General features: G+C 45.4%; 1 protein-coding gene across 1 annotated transcript in view; it reads left to right on the forward strand.

The window, feature by feature from the left end:
• Positions 1–15,870, forward strand: part of PLXNB1 (plexin B1) — a 79,142-nt gene that overhangs the window by 129 nt on the left and 63,143 nt on the right. The gene's annotated exons all lie outside the window — the stretch shown is intronic.

The raw sequence follows: 15,870 nt of genomic DNA on the forward strand, positions 1-15,870 counted from the left end.
ACCGGCTGCCGCCGCCGCCGCCGCCGCCGTATCCGGCCCGGGGAAGCGGCGGGGGGCATAGGGGCGTTGCTGGGGGTCAGCGGCAGGTGCCGCCCGGGGGCCGCGCTTTGTCTCCGTGTGAGGGGCGGGCGGCGGGGGATGGGCGCGGCCCCTCCGGAGCGGCCAAGCCAGGCCTCGGCCCGACGGGGCCTCACGGGTGGGTAACCTCCCCACACCCTCCGCTCAGGCAATGCGGGGCCGTTGCGGGGGGCAGTGGGGCGGTTGCGGGGCGAGGAACGGGCAGCCCCTTCCAGCACGGCCTTAAGCCGTGCTGGAAGGGGCTGCCCGGCCCTCGCCCCACGCCTTGGAGTGACTCGAGTGTCTTCAGGTTTCCATGAACCGTTCTTTTCTCAAATCTCAACTTTATTTGCTTTATCAGGAGTAGCTCTCAGAGAATATCCGGACTGCTGCGGTCGTTAGAAAGAAAGGGGGCTCCAGCCTCGAGCGTTGTAAAACGGCGGGGTCAGTATTTACTAAATTAGAGTCTTCAGTGTTCAATGTGGCCTGCTCGTTTCCAGTCTCACTTTTCGAACGGCGCTCGCAGGAGTCCAGTGTGATGCCGATGTAGAAATCGATGAGCAGCGCATTGACGATGTGTCTCTGTGTGTGATGCTGGGAGCCAAGCCAGCGATGGGAGGCATTCACCCTGATTCGGGAAGGATCTGGTCTGCTGAGCTGTTGTTGCTATGTGGTTTTGCATTCTAATGGGGGAAACTGGTGTTTCTCCTTGATGGAGGTGTTCGTTGCAAACTGGCCATAGAACTGCGTAGGTTTTAATAGAATCATTTTGAGAGGCCAGGAATGTCTAACAGAATCTCAAGAGAAGAAAGCAAGCAATTTATGGAGAGAGAAGAACCTGGCAGGGAAGGTGATTTGTCGGTAATCTGGTGCTGAGCACCTGTCTGTAGCAGAACTGGGATCTGCAAGCCAGGGACTTGCCCTGAATTGAGACTTGGTTAGAAAGCTTTTAACATAATGTGGTCATATATGGAATTTTCTCTTTAAATTTCTTCCAACATGTGAAAAGAGTTAGGTTAGTAATACGATTAAGAATATTTAATGAGATTAAAATTACCAGCATAACTCTGTTGAGAAAGGTGGGCACAGACTGTCAGCAGTTGACACTCTTAATCTCTGTTTTCTCCCACATAAGTGCTGCAAAGAGTTTGGGCTCCTAGACTCTGCTTGCTTTTCAGAAAATAAAAATTCTGTCCTCGTGTGCTGACAGCTCAGGTATTGCCTTACCTTTCATATCCACCAACAGCATCATATTCCCGGCGGGGCCACGGGATATTCCCATATAAGGGCAGAGGGAATAGCTGACAGAGGGTTGTAAGGAGCGCACAGAGCCATTCCCTTCGCTTCAGTGCCAGTCTTTGTGTAAAGCAGGGTTGTTTCTGTGAGTGTTGCTGCTGCTGGCACTCTTGGGCTTTCCTGGCAGTGTCAGCAGAGACTGCAAGGACTGAACGAGTCTGGAAAGTATCTGTTGCTGCTGAAGGTGGCCCTGTGTGCCTGGAGAGAGACTGCCTGCCAAATAAATGATGCCAATTGTATGTTGGGTGTGCTCTGAAGGAAGAAGCAAGCACCCACCCAGGTTGCCTGTGTGTGGGGTGTGTGCTATCCAGCACTGTCCAACGGGAAAACAAAAGTAACTGTGCTTGTGCTCTTCTGCTATTGCTATTTGCTTTCTGGAGTGGTTTCATTTAGCCAGTAGTGTTTGGTATGGGCAGGCACAGTATGTTTTTTTTCTGTAGAATAAGTGCTTTTTATGCTTTAATGTCACCTGGGGAGGAAGGACAACAAATGAGGGGAAGTTCAGAAGAAGGTGAAGCAGCCACTTCCCACCAATGCTTGGTATTTTCTGTGGTAAAAGCTCTACTTGTGAATCGGTCCTATTCACGTTATTTCTCTTCTGTCATCTTCCTCTCTGTCTCAGTCCTTCTCGCCTCTCAAAGGAAACTCATAAGGACTTCAGTTTTTCCTCCCTGGCAGCCTCTCCTTCTATTCCTTCTTTTTTTTTTTGGTTTTTTTTTTTTGTTTTTGTTGGTTTGTAGCTGTTGGGCTTTTTCCCCTGAAACTTCAAATTGGCTGTTGTAGCCAAGTTCTGAGCTGAACCCTCCCAATCTTGCATAAGGGCATCCTGGAGGAAGATGATAGGACCTTGATTCATCCCAACTTGCAGGCTGCGCGGGCTGGTAGCAGCCAGAGGAGGCGTGAGCCTGCCTGCTTCCTTGTAAGAATTAGCCCTCTAGACATAAGCTAGTTTCAGGAAGCAGGGGTTGGACTGGTGCCATTTTCGCTCACCTGGATCCTCAGCGAAACGTCTTTGTGCTCTGAGTGCTGGAAAATGGGTGCATTCTACTGACTCCCCTTTGCATTCCCCATAATCTGTTAAAGCCCTGGATTTGAGTCGCATTTATTTGCGGTTCTTGTGAGTATCTGATTGCAGGATTACTGTATCTGAAAGGATTCATCTTCTGCTCTTCATCAAATCCACAGGAGGGCTGCTTTTGCCTTTATGGGAATGTGCCAGCTGGTCTTTCATTGTGCTGGTATCATTTTCCATGTCCTATTATTGGAGGTGTCTTTGACCTGATGGTTGTGATGATGTCTTTAGAGAAGATCCATATTGATCGTTATTTGAGCATTGTCTGGTTTGGTCTCAGTGCTAGAAGACAGTTCTTAGAAAATTCTTGCGTTTTTCAGGGACCAGCATTTGAGACATTAAGAGTGTATACAGTCTCGTGACACGATACCGTTGCTCCAGGAGGCAGAGTAGATGCTTAATTCAACTGGGAAACAGTCATCTCATGTGTTGCACAGTCTTCGCTCCAGCACAGGTGTGAGAGTCAAAAAGCCTTTCCCCTCGGCACGCTGTCTAGGGACTCTCCTAAAAACCTCATGGAGGGATTTTTGCTAACTGCTCCCTAGGACCGTGTAGGACCAGCCCTCGTGCTATGGCTTGCTGTAGTGATAACTGAGATGCACCCTGCTTAATAAACTGGCGGAGGTTGTAGTCGCTGGAGCTCAGACTTGCTGAGCTGCAAAGGTGCAGAAACATGAAGCAGGATGTTTCGACCTGTACTGACACGCAGCCTTGACTAATGGAAGAACCACAGTGCTTTGTTGTGATCTCTTTAAGGCTCTGCTTTTTCTCCCCAATTGCTTAAGTAATAAACGTGGAGGACTTGTTTTCACTGCTAATAATTTTTTTTTTAGCCAAGTAGTAACTAAGACATCTGAGCTATTTAGAGGTTGCAGGAAGCAATTAAGGTCTCCTTTTCATTAACTAGAAGTAAGCACTGCCTCCTGATGCTTGTGGTAGAAAAAGGAGAAACAAATGGTGTTAGTTTAGATGGATTTGGATTTTTAGATTGAATTGATTTTTAAATTATTTCTAATATCCTGAATGTAATGTTAGAATTTCACTTTCAAATCCTGCCTGCCACCCCCAGGGAGAAAGGGGGGGGAAGAGGGGGAAGTGAAGTAGGAAAGAAATTTGAGTTAGCGTGATCTGATAGCAAGATTTTAGATGTTGATCGAAATGTAAAGTGAATTTTCAAATTATATAGATCCCAAGGAAATTGCTAGATGCCAGACTTCAATCACATGTGAACTTTAGTTACTTGCTTGCAGTATAAACATTGCAAGTACTGTGAGGAATGCTTTTCCTTTTCCTGGCAAACGTGAGCTTTTTGCATTGCTTTTGGCTTTGAAGTTTAACTAGAGAACAGCATGGAACTGGTGGGTTGAGTTTCCCCAGCCTCAGCTCTGCACCACTGCTTCTGCTCACAAAATTCCTGCAGCTTCATAGCTACTCTGTTTTAGGAAATGATCATTCGTTTCCCTTCTGGAAGTATCTGAACGTTGTAATTTTATCTTGCTACTTGTATCTGTTCCCACTCTACTGTGGAAAGTTTTTTGTCCCTGTGTCACAGGGGCTGTAGGTGGGTTGCTGGTTGTTCCTGGTGGCTGTTTAGCTAGGCTGCTTCTGTATTGGGGCGGCTGGAGTTTAGGAACTGTGTGACTGCTTGCTCCAAATACCCACCTTAAATCTGTAGTGAGCCATCAGATTATGCAGCTGTAAGGTATTAACTAAATGGATTGCTGTTGGTAGCAAGCATTGCATCTGCAGGTGCAGAGAATTTCAAGTCATCACTGTTTTCATTGTCTTTTGCACTTTTCCTTAATTCTGAATTTAAAGGCAGTGCTGCCTTTGGAGCTTCTGGGTTTCAGTGAAAAAACATGTGGGTCAGCTTATCTCCGCATAATATAGTATTGCCTGTCAACTGAGTAGCAGTGATGAGATTCATACTCCTGCTGAAGCTATCACAAGGAGAATGTGGTCTTTCTTGTGTCCTACCCTTCCCTGCAGCTCTGCCGTTGTGCCTGGGACTGTGCAGGTGGGGGAAGTTGATTGTATTCATGCATTTGTCTGTGCTGATGAAACTGGTTTTCTGACTAAATTGCATGTCATTCTATAAATAGGATGGGTATGTTTTACATCTTACTCTATTATAATAATTCTGAAAATTACTACATAGAAGTAGTATTTTCAGCTGAAGGTTTCTGCCCATGTATTCTGGGCATTTCCAAATTGTTTTTGTTTCAATCTCTCTTCCTTTAGCTCTCCTATACCGCGCCATTTCACATTTTGGGTAGGTGACCTCCCTATTCTTTGTGTGGCGTTACCTTAAGCACTGCAGCGCAGTCTGTTTTCCCCGCTCTGGTTCTGACTCCCGGAGAATGTGTGCTCTTGAAATCCCTTTGTTACTTACAAGTGGCCATGCCCCATCCTGCCGTGTGATACAGTGAGGAGTTTCTGGGCTCTCTAACCTCCATAAAGAACTGCCAACCTCTGTGAACAGCTGGCCAAGCAAATGCTTGAGAATATGCGTCTGACAGTGCCCTGCAAGGGCTCTGTGCGCAGCTGGAAGTCCTTCAGACAACAAGAATTTAAAGCGCAGGAACCAGGGCTTCAGAGATGCTCCTGCCAGACCAAACTTTGTCAGAAATAATGTTAGCACTGAAGCTGGTGTAGGGTTTTGGACAGCTTGGAGTTAATGGCCCTGAAGCAACTCTCTGTTTAGCACTTTTAGCTTTGATCCCAAGATTTTTGGCATCAAACTAACCTTAAAACGCTGGAGAGAGCAATTCTGTTAGTGAATTGCCTAAGAGTAAAGTATCAAATGTGAGAGCATTTCAGTAACTCTTCTGGGATCATCTCTCTGCCGTCTTCCATACATTTCTTTTCACCTGTTCTATTCTGAGTCCTGCCTTTAGTGTAGCTGAAAAATGTATGTGCTGTAGTGCAAAAGCAGTTCCTGGACATCAATGTTTTGATCTCTATTTGCATACTGCTCAACTCCTTGCATACAGATTGCCATCCGTCACTGAATGATTCTGCCCAACAGAATGGTAAAACGGGTGTGCAGCTGAATTAATTGCATGGGAGCTGTGTGTGCCACTGTGGGAAACAGAGAAGTGGTAACCAGGGGGTCTGTTTATTTGCCAACTCTTTTTAGCTAGTTTAGCATTTTGAGAGAAATTGCTGAAATGAGACAGCAGAAATGTTGGAGGACCTACGGAGACGAAGACATTTGTGAATTTATGTTCTGATGCTTAGCTGAAATGTATTTTGGATTGCGTTTCGTGCCAACCTGCAACTGTTGAGAGAGATTTAAGGCAAAGATTGCAAGGGCTCTTTGCTCCTTTGCCTGCGTGTCAGTGCAGCTTTCTCATGGCTGTGATGGAGAGGTGTGGTTCCCTTGCGTGACTCTGCCTTCTGGGGCACTGCTATCACTGTAACGCGTAGCACTGACCCTTACTGTTTATTTGCTTCCTTGATCTAGATTTTTCCTGTCGTCTTGGGATTTGTAATCAGAAAACGTTCCCAGATGTGTGACAGCCATCAGAGGTGCACGGGCAATTAGAAAATGGCCCTGGGTGCCTGCTACCAGCTTGTCCTCTTGGCAGCACAGGCAAAATTTGAATTGGCAAGAAGGCAGAGCGTTCCCTGCGGCGCTGCCATCCCCGAGTGACTCAGTATGCCGAGCTCCTTGGCCACGGTAACAGACAGTTAGAGTCCCACTGCTGGAGTGTCTGGTTGTGCTCTGTGCCCAGCACTGCTGAGATGATGTAGAGCTAAAGAAAAAGGAGCAGCGAGGTAGAGCAGCTGCCCTACAAATGCTATTCTTGCTCTCTGCGCTGTCGAGAGGGCAGCTACCTGCGAGGTTGCTCCCCGCAGCAGCAGAGATGGGGAGCAGGGGCTGTGTGCTGGCAGTGTGGCCATATGAGCAGCTGCACAGGAGCAGATGAAAGAGCCATTTAGCCTGTTTTGCTTTTTCTGGGCTTGGGACAGTCGAGTGTCTGTCCTCATAGCGCCCAAGTCACCATGGCCCCTTCCTTCTTAACACTGAGCTAAGCTGCAGGGAAGTGAAAGCCTGTGTCAGTAGCCTCAGTCACAAGCTCAGCAGAGTGCCACACATCTAAAGGCTTCTGGGGTGGTGCTGACCATCACGCTTTCTTGCTTATTGTACTTTAAAGCTATTCCTGTGTGCCATAGTAACAGTACTGTGTTCTGGATACCTGAACCTTGTAAATGAATTATCTGTCCGCAAAGCACGGGAGGCCTGCTTGCCATCAACAGCCTTGCAAATAATTGCTCTGTCTCGCTGTGGTGTTGCGGCCTGTATGTACAGCGTGAGGCTCTCCTTAATGACCCATATTGACACTGGTCACTGTTCCGTAATGCATAACGAGGCTTCGCAACACTGTGGAGAGCTGTCTTTGTTGAAGTCTGTGAATAAAGGTTGTAAAGAGTAGAAAGAGTAGGCGAGCTGACGGCTGTATTGCAGACTCATGTTATTTTGGAGCCAGCCATTGAAATACATCTAGGGCATCCCACCATCATAGACCTGCTATAGCAACAGCTCTCGCGGTGGATCTGTGAATGCCAAACTCATTAGCTACAGACAAATAACATCTAAATAGCGTTTACCTTCCAGATTATGCCAATGATGGGTGTCCTGCTGCAAGGAACTGTATGCTGCCATTCTGCTCACACAGCCCAAATAACCTTGGATGTTTCTGGTTAAGTAGTTTTGTAGTTTGATGTTCTCTTGCCGATCAAAGGTTTGTGTCTGTGTCTGGTGCAGGTGCTTAGCAGCAGGATGCCAGTCCCAGGGTGGTGCTGCGCTGAGCAAACCTGTTGTGGGAGAATGACCTGCGCTTGCAGTTCTGAGGTTTCATCCTTTTCCTTTGCCTGTATTGCTCCCTGAATGTTTGAAAGCCATTGGGCTCTGCATCTGTTTACTTTCCTCCAAGTGCTGCCAGCCCAGGGTAATCCTAACGGATTGCAGTGACAATTACAGTCCTCTGTGTTCTCTGCAGGCTGCCAGAGCCTCTTGGATCATCAAAGCACAAATGACACCTGGCCGTTCAGCGCTAGGACTGTAATCTGCATCCCCAAGCACACCACGCAGGAAGCACCAGAAGGCACAAGGTCCTAATGGTGGAACTTTGCCCAAAATGCAATGTTATTTTAAGCAGGTAGAAATCATATCCATGCAGTGATGCACAAGGGAAATAGCTTCAACCAATATAAACACATGGAGCATCCTTATCATTCCACTGTGTAATGAAGAATACATCTTGAAAAACTCTTCTCTGCGTAGAGAAATCTTTACATTTTTTGTGCTTATGAAACTGTTGTCTCTGTACTGGGAACCGTCCTCTGTGATGCTGCTTCACTTGTAAGACAAACAGAACTGTTAGTTTACAAATTGGTACTGATTTCTTTACCACTCGGTGACCATAGGAAGACCTGTGTCTTGTGTTTGTCTTCAGGCTGCTCTTCTGTACATGCTTTGAGAAGTCTTGCCCCTTTGGCCTGTTTTGGACAGAAAGGCAAAAAGTTAAAGTTAAAAGGGAAAGGAGAACTGATCTCTTGGGAGCTGCAAGAAAAAAATGAAGAGTATTGCAAAATGCTTCCTTTAAAATGAAGACTGTTTACATGTGTTAATTCCCTTTGTTTTTTGTGGGATGGAAAGGTCACTTTGTCTCTATCTACACTATGAAAAAAAAATCAATGGTCTAATCAATTTCTAAAGTAGATTTAGTCAAAGTGACTGCTGGTGGGGATTTGATGTGTGAAGGTGTCCCAAAAAGCTGTTAGAAAAGTCAATGCAGAGCATCATTGCAAGTAAACTTCCAGAATTTCCAGGGGAATTTTCTGTCTCATTCACTATGTCCACAGGGTGGTTTTTTCCCTTGCCCAGTCCCAGCATGGCTTCCTCCTGGTGTTCTTGCTGAAAGAATGGATCACTGAGAGCAGATCAACAAAAGCAGTCACGCAGTTCACTTGAGCGGTCATGCATAAATATGAGCAGACTTTCTGCTGTTAAAACCAATGGGTAGCCTTCCCTGCCACCAATTTTCCATAGGCCGCATGTTTCTGCTTCTTGGAGCTATGCTGAGGATCTCATTCAAGAGGACAGTGTCCATGATAGCCAGGTGTTAGCGTTCCCAGATAGCCGGGCTGGGGGATTCACAACAGCAAGTAAGTTTCTTGCTTTGAAAATACCAGTTTAAGGATTGATAAAAGCCACGTGTCTCATTCTGGACTATTGCCTTGGAATTATTTTCTTCTGAGTGGTACAATGGGCAGAGCCCTTCCTGCTGTCACAGTGACCTGCAGCCAGACCTTGGCCTGTGCTCCTGCCTGCACACAGCGCATAAGCTTTCTGCCTTGTGCTCTTTGCAAACTCAGGTGTGCATTTGACATACAGCATAAAATAAGAACTGTCACTAAATGGAAATGCTGGTTGGACGTGGAAGTTCCATGGGCCTCATGCTAGAACAGAAGCAGAAGGAGATACTGGTCCTCATGAAATGGAGTGTCTGGTTAACATCTACAAGGGATTAATGCTTTTCATGCAGTGACCTTGAATAACTCGACTCTTCGGGGACATTTAAGATGAGTAGGTATTGGTTGTGATGTATCCATCAGAGGATCTGTACCTCTGAGGGGTTTGTTTGTGGTAACAGTAAGAAAAAGCAGCTGGAAAGAACCAGGTGAGCACACAGCAGCAGGTGACTGTGTTCATGTAATGTGTTTCTTAGGATGTTTGACTTGGAGCCGTACAATGGTATGAATAATTGATCTATGCCAACATCAACAGTATACCTCATAATTATTTAATAAAAAAAAAAAGCCAATGCATTTAAAATAATGGGTTACTGGGAACATGTTGGGAAGTGGTATTCCTAGCGAGCGTCAGTACTATCTCTGTGCTGTTCAATAGTTCATCAGTGTTCTGAAAATGAATCTAAAGCCACTGCTAATGTTGATTCAGCAGAGGAGCAGGGCAAATTCAAACCCATGGCTGGAAATGACAGGTCTGTTGGGATTTTCTTGCGTGAAGATCCTGAATAGCACATAAATCTTTAACAGAATGAGGATCAGGTAGTGAAGTTTTCCTTAGCACTTTTGGAGAAATGATTAAACAGTGATTAAGAAAGATACGAACTCCTTACACTCAGTGAAGTCAGATAATTGACTGTTAGCTACTGATGTAATCTTTGCCGTCTGTGATTTCTGTAGCTCCTCCGTTACACTGTAAAATGGGTCTAGTGAAATAACATCCATGTGGTACAGGCAAGTATAGACTTCTGTGTGCCAGAGATGCTGATCATTCACCAACTGTGTGCTTCACCAAAGCAGTGACGCTGAAGAAGAGGGAGGAGGTGGTGGGGATGACAATCAAATTGATATTTAAAAAAAAAAAGTTCAAGCATCAAAGAAGGTGCCTCTCATTACAGTGAGAGACTGACAGGATTGAAAATGTTGGTTGCCAAAAAAAGCTATTGAGAGGTGACTTGGGTAAAGCACGTGCATAGGTGCCTCCGAGGAGCTACTCTAACACAGCGAGAAGGAATTAATGGCTCAAGCCAGAAGGCAAACAAATAAGACATTAGTCTGGCCTTGCTGCCAGAAAGAATGATAGAGCCAGTGCAGCAAACTACTAGGAGAGTAGTGAACTTATGTTTTGACCTCTAAAGGCCTCTAGTCGAGATGCCATAAACCACTACATTTCACAGAACCACTTAATGGGCTTTGTGGAGGTGTGAGCGGATAAAGTGGAACAGCGCCCGTTAGGCAGGAAGTCAGAGTGGTCTTACTTTAAATTATGTGACTCTGACTGGTCCTGCTGCAAGGGATTTCTGCTTTTCTGTGCTTTAGAAATAAACCCAAGACTAATGCAGTTGTGTTCCTTATCCCTGTATTTTTTCCTCCCAAACTTTGTTCATGTCTAAATGTTTTATGCAACCTGAGTGGTACATCCTGGATATGAAGAATCTTGTTCATGACGGGAGTGTTAACTTGAGGTTTGTACTTCAAGTGTCTCTTGAGAATAAAATCTTCTTTGCATTTCTCACAGTGTTTCTTTCACTGTTTCCCTGATCTTTCTATTTGACCTGTCTTGTGCTAATTATTTTACTGATTAAACTTTCTAGGAAAGTAGTTTTATTAAGCAGTTGGTGTGTAAACCCATGTACACCAAGGAACAGTGTTAAATTCTAATTGTATTTAAGTAATTTCAGTTACTTTCGTTAATCTTCTCCTGTATTCAGTGTGAGCGTCCTATACAAGAAGTAAATCTGATGAATGTTGTAGTTTAGCCTATGATTGTTTCAGAATAACTTGATTGTTTACAGTCTGAAAACTAACTTACAGTTTTCTAAGGCCAGATGAATCATTGAGCTCATTTAGTCTGATGTTGTGTAAAGCAAGGCAGTGGGCTTCCCTGAATTTTAGTTAAACATCTAAGTTGAGACTGAATGTTAATGAAGAGAAGAGTTGCGAGTGATGGCGAGCTTGCCATAGCAAATACATTTTAAGATACCCCTGAGAAAAGAGGTTTGGAAAACAGACCTTGGCCTGCTCATTCCAGAAATCTGCAATTAGCAAATTATTAACTTTGTTCTGAATGGGTTAACTAACGTGGGACTTGCTCTGTTTGGTTTCTGATTGACTATATAATAGCCAACATCAGCAATCCCTGTGCTGTGCTGGATTGTGAAGTTTGCTAATTAACACATTAGTTTCATATGGCTGCTGCCAGTGTTTGCACTGGAGAACTTCGCTTTTTTTTTTTTGGCCATATGGATGGGTGGGAATATCAAGATCGTGTTATGGCTCTGTGCTCGTTCATGTGTGATGCTTTGTGCTCTGTTTTTCCCAAGATGTCTAATCAGGCTCAGGGCTGAAGAGTGCCTTTTCGGAGAATCTTTAACTGAAAGGTCAAAATAAGCACAAGGTCTGGAGAAAAGTCTCACTGTCTCTCTCTCCCACCCCCTGCCCTCCTTTGTGTCTGTGCCTCTCTGCATATACATAGAGTCCTTCACCCAGCCCGTTCATCTGTGATTCCTTTCCTGAGACCCAGGGCTCCTAAGTGCCCTGCTGCCAGTCAAGGTCTTCCCAAACACCACACAGCTCTGCAGGCTGGATCTCACACAGCAATCTGGGGGTTTGTTTTTGGGGGGCTGAGAGGGGTGATATACAGCCAGGGAGCTCCTGGCACTCACCTACTGATGGGCTGCTGTCTTTCCCCCACTGCTGTGCACTGTTAGCTGCCTGGCGTGTGTGTCTCAATTAATCACGTGTAGGTAGACCTTAAAGGCAATATTTGCCTGTAGACTGGGATCTGATGGTTCTTCGACACAGTGGAAAGGAAAATATGCCTTCCATTGGTCTCAGAGTGAGGGCTCCAAATGATGCCGTGGAAGCTGAAGACTTGGGTTTGCGGTACAGATCAGGTCTGACAGAGGTGGCATTTGTTCGTGCTTCTCCTGCGATACCTCCCGTGCATGCACTGAAGGCTCTCCATGGAAATTCCCTGTGGGAAAGCATACCCATCAGGAGTGGGAGATGGTGAGATTTGGGTGTTTACTCCAGCTCTCCGGATGCATCTGAGGAAGATGCCCTTGTTTTAGTAAATGAGATTTATTTGTAAGGTATTGATGGCTTTGTGCCTGTTGTTAAGAGTGTTTGAGGCAGTCAACTCTTTTGCTTTTCTTTTACTGTCGCTGTTTCAGCCCTGCCTTGGCTACTCCCTTCCCTTACTTGCCAAGTGGAACTGAAAGTGAGGTATTGAAGCAGCCCATCTAGTTTTTTGTATGCAATCTAGCAAATGTTAGTGCTGGAAGTTGGACACTTGGTGCTGTTTGTCCAGTAACATTAGCCTCTGTTGTTTCCTTGTGCTGCTTTTGAAAAATACTGGTTTGGTTTCTGTGTTGGCCTGTAAATGTATGCCAGCCCACCTAATAATTCTTTTCAAAAATCCTTCATCAGGTCTTTTCTGGTTTGTAGTTTAAAAAGAAGGAAAAAAAAACCCACCCCAAACACCTCCCTTTATCCCTGGAAAGAGCAGTCATCTTGTTCTGCTGAGCTGACTGCTGCTCATACTGATCAGTACTGCTTCCTTTGTCTCCGTTTGTTTTAGAGTTAAGCTATAAGCTGTTTAAGGCTGGACTATTTTTGTTCAGTACTTTTGCAGGATCTTTTACGCATCTTCTAAATGCAAAAAAAAAAAAAAGCTTTTAAATGCAAAACTACCATCCATGTCAGGGGGAAGATGGTCATTGCTCTAAAAATGAAGTTTTGTGGTTTTGCACTGATAAAACGTTTTGGCAAGCACATGCCTGGACAGAGGAATGCCTAGGTCAGGGCTGGACTCCTGGCTATCTTCTGTCTTTAAGCTGGATTGCCTTTTGTCAGCCACATGCCGTATGAACCCCACCTTCTCTCTCCATCCCTCTTTTGACAGTAGCTATGGGCGCTCAGGAGGGGCTCTACCGCCGTGTTTGCTTTAGCTGGGGAGGTGTTTGCCTTCACTGCAGAATTCCAGCTTCCAGCTGCCGGGGAAACCTGGAGCGGTTGTGTTGATTTATTTGTGCACAGTGCGCCTCAGGAATGCCTTTGCTAAGGAGCTGGGAGTGATGGGAGGGATCCTGCCTCGTGTTTCTCTTTACAGAGACGCTGAACAGGAATTCCCCAAAGCGAGGTAAGAAAAATAGCTCGCTGACTGCTTTAGAAAGTGTCAATGTGAGACTTTGGTCAGGTTTCCCTGGCGTAAAATCAAGGAGGTGGATGATCGCTGCAATTTTCAGAGTGCAATTTTAAGTAAGTTTTTGGTGGGAGAGGATAATGTGAGTTGCCTGAGCAGAGGGTTTGTGTGCTTTTGGTTTGTGTTCAGAGCTGGCATTCCTGAGCTTCTGACTGGGGCTTTTTTCTGGGACTTGGCTTTGGGCCAGCTGAATGTTTTGCACTTGAAAGAAGCAAGTTTCAACCTCTTTGGATTTGCAGACTTCTAAACATTTCCCAATAGAGAAACTGCAATGGATTTGCTTTGTTAATTACCTTTGCAGACAACAAAAGTCCATGGACTACAAGTTTAAAAATCACGGACACCGTGTGTCTTCCCTGCAGTGGGTTCAGTAGAATACCTTCACAGTTTGTCTCAGCCGTCTGACATGCACCTCTTATTTTCCTTTCTTCTCTGGCATGCACACACAAGTATGTGTTTCTGGACTTTTTATTTCTTTTGAGATTTTAGTGGCCGTTGCCCCAGCTGATCTGAAACCAAAGCCTAGGAAAATGTTGGGTGTTTATACAGGATAGGGTGGACAGCCAGTCACTTGGTGTTGATCAAGTGTTTGGTAGTTGCAGAGTAGCTTGTGTTTATGGGGCATCAGTGCGGAGGAGGAATTTCCTTTCCTGGCTGAGGTAGAAAGACTGTCCACGTACAGCTTTCTTCCTTTGCTTTAGCATTCCTTGAGGTTGTTTCCTATTTTACAAATGCATCTTTTCAGAGCTGCCAGGAACACGTCTCTCTCTGAAATGGAAAAGGAAATTTCTGAGCTCACAGGGATGAAAACCTTTGGGTCTGCGCTCACTGAGTGAAAAGCGGATTACCAACCAGCCATTCTTCAGCGTGCGAAGCGGTGAAGCAAAGTCTGCAGAGACTCCGAAAGTTATTGGCTTTCGTCAGGAAGGGTGCTTGTGAATAGAATTGAATTAGATTGGTCCCGTCCTCCTTGGCTTCCCTGCTGCAAGTACAGAGAGCAATGTAACTTTGAACTTGATAAATGCTGGAATAAAATGGGAAATGTTTTTTTGAAGTAGATGTCTTTCAAACAATTCTAGAGCCACTGTTCCTGTATTACTGTAAATAAGAGAAGTAATGTGTTTGTGACTGGTTTGGGCCTTAGAGAATGCAGGGTAGGGGAGGCAAAGCTGATTTTTCCAGAACTGTTTGAAGGGTTCAGAAATGAGGATGGTCTGCTGGAGTAGATGCAGATGGCTTATTTTCACTGGGGACTGTTAAACCTGCCAAAGTGTAAAGTGCATCTTAACAGAAAGATGCGAGACAAGGCCTGCACATCTCTCCCTCCTAATTACCACAGCTCAGCTGCTGCTGTCTCTTATGCTTACACATCTGAAAGGTGACAATGACAATGTCTTGAATGGCAAAGCAGTAGCAGGAAGGCTCTTTTTTTTTTTTTTTTCTTTTTCTTTTTTTTTTTTTTTTTAGCTGCTGTAGTCTGGAACAAAGAAGTTATTCAAGCAATAGACAGTATCCTCATAAAAAGTCTTCCTCCTATGACCTGCTCTTCATGAGACTGACAGAATTTTTCTAGGTCTTGATGGCTTGTCTCCTTAGTGATTACAGGTAAAGCAGCAACTTCAAGAATGTCCACCACAGCAGCAGGACTTCCTTTTTTGCTGTCCCTGCAGCTCTGCACCGGATCACCGTTGTACACTCTACCTTTTCAAGAAGTTGGAAGGCTTTTCTCACCTGTTCTGGCAAAAATCTCAAGTAACATTTTCACAGCAGTCACTTTAGTGGCTGAAACCTAGACTTCCAGATCCTCATCACTAATGGCACACAAAAAAAAGAGAAAAGATAGTTTTGAGTATGACCTCCTCTAAGAGGAACAGGGATTTCGGGGGGGGAGGGATGGTACTGTAGTTGTGATTGTATTGCAGTGGTACGGAAAGAGCAGAGACAGCAGCAGCTCCCAGTTGGTCTGCAGGTGACAGTTTTGGATTCGGTGGTTCCCTGTGAAGGTCTGTTGTAGGTTGCAGTCTCTCACGGGAGTCTTGCTGGTTAGCTAGTAATGCGTTCAATCTCCCCTCACCCACAACCCTACCCTGTTTTACTGTATCGCTGTAAATCTGGTTTAAGAAACAGCTTTGTGAAAGTTTCTCTTCCTGCTTCCCCACTTGTTCTGTTGAGCTCAGGAGAACGTGCTGGCGCCCAAGCCCTGTCGGGTACATGTTTACTGTCCCCTTTTGCTTCTATCCCTTTCCCTTTGAGCAGTCCCTGGGGAGCCCCGTGCTGGGGCAGCAAGCGGGACGGGCTCTGATCAGACACCGTGCAGTGGGCTGACAGGATTCCTCTCAGCTGGGAAACAGCACAGCAGAGGAAAGGCAAAACAGTGCTGAAAACCATGGGGTTTTTTAGCTGAGAGAAGAATGTCCTCCTTTATACATAGCCTCCTCCTGCTCATGCCCTTACATAGTCCCTTCCTGCTCCCCACCGTACAGCGTTTTCTCTCACTGCATCAGGGCATTCAGACAAGTGTAGATCTGAAGGAGCGAGGTATATGAAGAGATTATTCTGCAGCGGTATTTGCCTTGTTTCTGCAGAGGACTCCCCTCTTTAAGTACTCAGATGTCTGCTTCTGTTTCTTCATGTAAGATGTTTCAAGTACACTACCTGCAACTGTTTGACCCTCCAGCTCTTCCTTTCTCCCTTGTAACAG

This window comes from Chlamydotis macqueenii, chromosome 10 (assembly GCF_036417535.1).
Source record: "Chlamydotis macqueenii isolate bChlMac1 chromosome 10, bChlMac1.mat, whole genome shotgun sequence".
Classification (NCBI taxonomy): Eukaryota; Metazoa; Chordata; class Aves; order Otidiformes; family Otididae; genus Chlamydotis; species Chlamydotis macqueenii.